At 39.2% G+C, this 4,360-nt stretch overlaps 1 non-coding gene across 1 annotated transcript in view; it reads left to right on the top strand.

Moving 5' to 3' along the window:
* Nucleotides 1-2,894, top strand: part of LOC107373436 (zinc finger protein 585A) — a 17,520-nt gene extending 14,626 nt beyond the window's left edge. The window contains exon 9 of the transcript XR_011515675.1: nucleotides 1-2,894. This exon is cut by the window's left edge and continues 836 nt beyond it. This is a non-coding gene — a transcript (zinc finger protein 585A).
* Nucleotides 2,895-4,360: the final 1,466 nt, after the last annotated feature.

Raw genomic sequence — 4,360 nt, 5'->3', positions numbered from 1 at the left:
AGAACTCACACAGGTGAGAAACCATATCCATGTGAAACTTGTGGTAAATGTTTTTCTAAAAGTATTAACTTGATCACACACATGAGAACTCACACAGGTGAGAAACCATGTACATGTGAAGCTTGTGGTAAATGTTTTTCTTACAGTAGTAACTTGACAAAACACATGAGAACGCACACAGGTGAGAAACCACATCCATGTGAAATTTGTGGGAAACGTTTCACTCAGAGAAGTTACTTGATTACACACACGAGAAAGCACACAGGTTAAAAGTCATTTACTTATGAAGCCTGTGGTAAAACATTTTCTGACAGTGGTTCCTTGACTAGCCACATGAGAACTCACACAGGTGAGAAACCATATCCATGTGAAATTCGTGGTAAAGGTTTCTCCCAAAGTGGTAGCTTGACTAAACACATGAAAGCTCACCACAGGTGAGAAGTCTTTTCCATGTTTGATCTGTAGAGCGAGATTCAGACAAATATTTTCTTTAAAGTGACTGTGTAGTTTTTACCATTGTTCTCTGGAAAAATAATGTAGTTAAAAAATAATGAAATGATGCCCAGTTGTTGAAAAATATTGGTTTGTAACTTATAGACCCCTTGAAAAATAACGTTGCGGGCCCACTCCCCCACCCCCAGCCCCAGAATCCGACACCTCTCCATTGACCACTGTTGTGTTTATCTGTTAGTTGACAATAAACAGAGCTAAATAGTGATTAAATAAAATCCATCAACATGGTTAACACACACTCCTTTAAGGATTCTGAGTACTACAAACTGTCTGAATTACTAGAGTGTCTGTCAGCTATCACCCGCTGGCTAGAAGATAACTTCCTTCAGTTAAACTCTGAAAAGACTGATCATTGCCCCTGAGAGCATGGTTCCCCTGATTAGTCTAAAACTTGGTCATTTATCCTCTACCGTCAAGACAAACTTAAAGAATTTGGGTGTTATTTTTGACCAATCAATGGCTCTTGAAGGTCACTCAAAAACGTTGGTCCGAAACTGTTTTTATCATTTAAAAAATATTTCCAAACTGCGAAGGTTGGTATCAAAACATGAACTTGAAATGGTTCTCCATGCCTTTATCTCCTCCCGTCTAGATTACTGTAACACACTTTCCACATGTTTTAACAAAAAATCCCTTCACCGCCTTCAGTTGGTCCAGAACTCTGCAGCGAGGCTCCTAACTGGAGCAAACAGAACAGCACACATCACTCCTATGCTAATGTCTCTGCACTGGTTACCCGTTAGCTTTAGAGTTCATTTTCGAATCCTGACTATAACTTTCAATGCTCTACATGGTCAAGTTCCTCCCTATATTACTGAACTGTTAAAGCCTTATGCTCCAACCCGAGCCCTCAGGTCCACCCACCAGAACCTTCTAGAAGTTCCAAAGACCAGATATAAAAAGTAAAAGTTCACAAGTTAAAAGCTGCTTTTACCTAAACCTTTTATCTTCTTATTTTTAACTCAAATTTTTACTCTTTCATATGTTTATGAAATTTTATAATTTTATGACTTTACTTTTTCTGATGTTAATCTGATCTAATTTCCCTCTGGGATTAATAAAGTATCTTTGATTTGATTGATTCTGTTTTGAGATCATTATGATTTTATGACTTTGTTTTATTTTGTTTTGATTTATGTGAAGCACTTTGTGATTCTATGTCTGTGATAAGTGCTATATAAATAAAATTTACTTACGTAGAGCTGTAGGCTGCTCAAGTAAACAAACAAAAGACAGGAAACATTACATTTTACAGGTTTCCATCTGATAAAATATGCCAAAGGCAGTGGTTAACAGTAGGGGTTGCATGACTTAATTTTTTTTAAAGTCGACAGTCAAGTAATGAAAATCGAGTCGACTTCGACTAGTCGTTGATGACGTCATAGACCTGAAGCGGAAACGGGGGGGGGGGGGCAATGCAGAAAAACAATGTGATTTTGTTCTAAACACACCTCACGCAAGTCACGCAGGTGGCGTATGGGAACGACAAATACGGACTGTGAGAAGTGTTCTCAACGCAACATTGGCTCTCACTCCAGGTCGGCTTACTGACTCTTTACTCAGGACTTTTCTCTATGAAGCAGCTGCAATAGTAAACAGCCGCCCTTTAACTACGGACAATCTTAACGATCCAAACAGTCTGGAGCCACTAACTCCAAACCTTCTCATCACAATGAAAACTTCAAGTTATCTGCCTTCACCCGGAACATTCATAAAAGAGGACTTGTATGCACGAAAGCGATGGCGCCAAGTTCAGTACCTTCTTGAGCAGTTCTGGAGCAGATTGAGAAAAAGAGTACCTTCAGAACCTTATAGTGAGACAAAAATGGCACACACCTAAAAGAAACATGCAAATTGGAGACATAGTGATGGAGAAAGATGACATGCTACCACACTCTCAATGGAAACTTGGTCGAATCTTGGACACTGTGCAGGACACTGATGGACTTGTCAGAAAGGTCAAAATAGCCTCTGCAGACAAAAATCTAAACAAAAAGGGCCAACGTGTCAGCAAAATGTCTGTGGTAGAACGCCCTGTTCATAAGTTGGTCTTGTTGATAGAAGACTGTAATATTTGAATCTACAATGCTTTAAAGTGTTGGAAAATGTTTTATTTATTTATTTTTTTGTTTTGAAAATGATGCAAAGTGTCTGTTAAGCTACTGTTATTGTTATGGAAAAATTATTTGTGTTTATATGTTCAATAGCAAATAATTTGGTGGGAGTGTAAAGGTGAATGTAAACTATTTCTTTATGTTTAACAACAGTGGCGGCTGGCCAGTAGAGGGCGATAGAGCGCCGCCCTCCCAGTTTTCCCCAGTGTTTTTAATTTTTATTTAAAAAAAATTAAATTAAATTAACAATAATCACATATTCTAAGTTAATTGTGTGTTATGTAACAAAAATAAATCACATATATATATGTATATATTGGTCAGAAGCTCTCTGCCGAGCTGTGGAGGCGACAGAAAGGCTGTGGGCTGTGTTTCAATCGCCCAAACAGGACGGGACCAGCCGTTCAATTGCTGACAAGAAAATCAAAGGGTAGGAATGGGAATGTATCCAATCAGCGTTGACGTTGTTTCAGAAGCATGATGGGCGATAGAGCTACCGCCAAAAGCTTTTGTTGGTGTTCGGTAGAACTCGGCAGAGTAGTTTTTGGTCGTGACGCAGATGTAACATGGACGCCGCCAGTGACTACAACCAGCATGGATACCGGATCTCAGCAGCCACTGAATTCAGTTCGGTGTCTTCTCCAGTATCCGTTCGAGAGGAGAACTATGGTGGAAAAACTTAATGTCAAAGAGCTTGGACCAGATCAGCCCGACGTAAAGATAAGCCAGCAGGACAAGGAGAGAGGTAAACTGTAGACACGAGGCTTCTCCCGAAATTGGTACACCAGGAAGGCTTGGCTAGCTGGATGCAATCACGCTAATGCGTTATTTTGCTTTCCGTGTTTGTTATTCTAAACGGCTGGGACATATAAGGCATGGATTGAGTCAGGAGTTACAGACATGAAACATTTTTCTGAGAAGGTAAAGAAACACGAGTCATCCCGGGCACACATGCACAACACGGTGAAGCTAGCCATGCTAGGCAGAGCTAACACTGCCATGCAGCTCGACGAGGGAAACGGAAGAAACGGAGGACGTTTGGCCAGGGAGAACAACAGCAGCTGGGTGCAGAGGTAAGCTGTACATTACATTTCTGTGAACCAGACAATCAGAATCAGAAATCCTTGGTTGTCCCACAAACCAGGACATTTGTTTAATAACATGTTTAATGTGCAATAACTGTAAAAACAAATTTCAACACATATACTTATTATACATATTTAATCACGTAAATGTGTATTTCATGTAAATTTGTACATACATCAATCTGATTCCATTTTACTTGTTACACTTCTGCTGCAGCAAACAAATTTCCCAGCTTTTGGGACAATAAAACATTTCTGATTCTCAATTAGATGTTTTTACCTCAAATGTAAAAACATCTGATTGAGAGTCAGAAATGTTTTATTGTCCCAAAAACTGGGAAATATGACATTTGTAAGAGGATACTGATGACATTATTTCCTATGAAAGTGTTTCCTATGTACTTATCTGTTGTTTTTTTATTTATCTACTTTAAAGAGGATTAAGACTTTCCTGAGGAACACCATGACACAGGATGGGATGAATGCTCTTGCCATGCTCTCCATGGAAAAAAAGCTTGTCACAAACATTCCTGACTTCAATAAAAAGCTAATCGAGAGCTTTGCCACTAAGAAGGACAGAAGGGCAAAAGTTCTGTACAAATGAGGTATCACACACACACAAATGCATCCACTTGATCTTTGTATAAA

The sequence above is a fragment of the Nothobranchius furzeri genome, chromosome 2 (assembly GCF_043380555.1).
Source record: "Nothobranchius furzeri strain GRZ-AD chromosome 2, NfurGRZ-RIMD1, whole genome shotgun sequence".
Taxonomy (NCBI): domain Eukaryota; kingdom Metazoa; phylum Chordata; class Actinopteri; order Cyprinodontiformes; family Nothobranchiidae; genus Nothobranchius; species Nothobranchius furzeri.
This window is presented reverse-complemented; position numbering and strand designations above follow the sequence as displayed.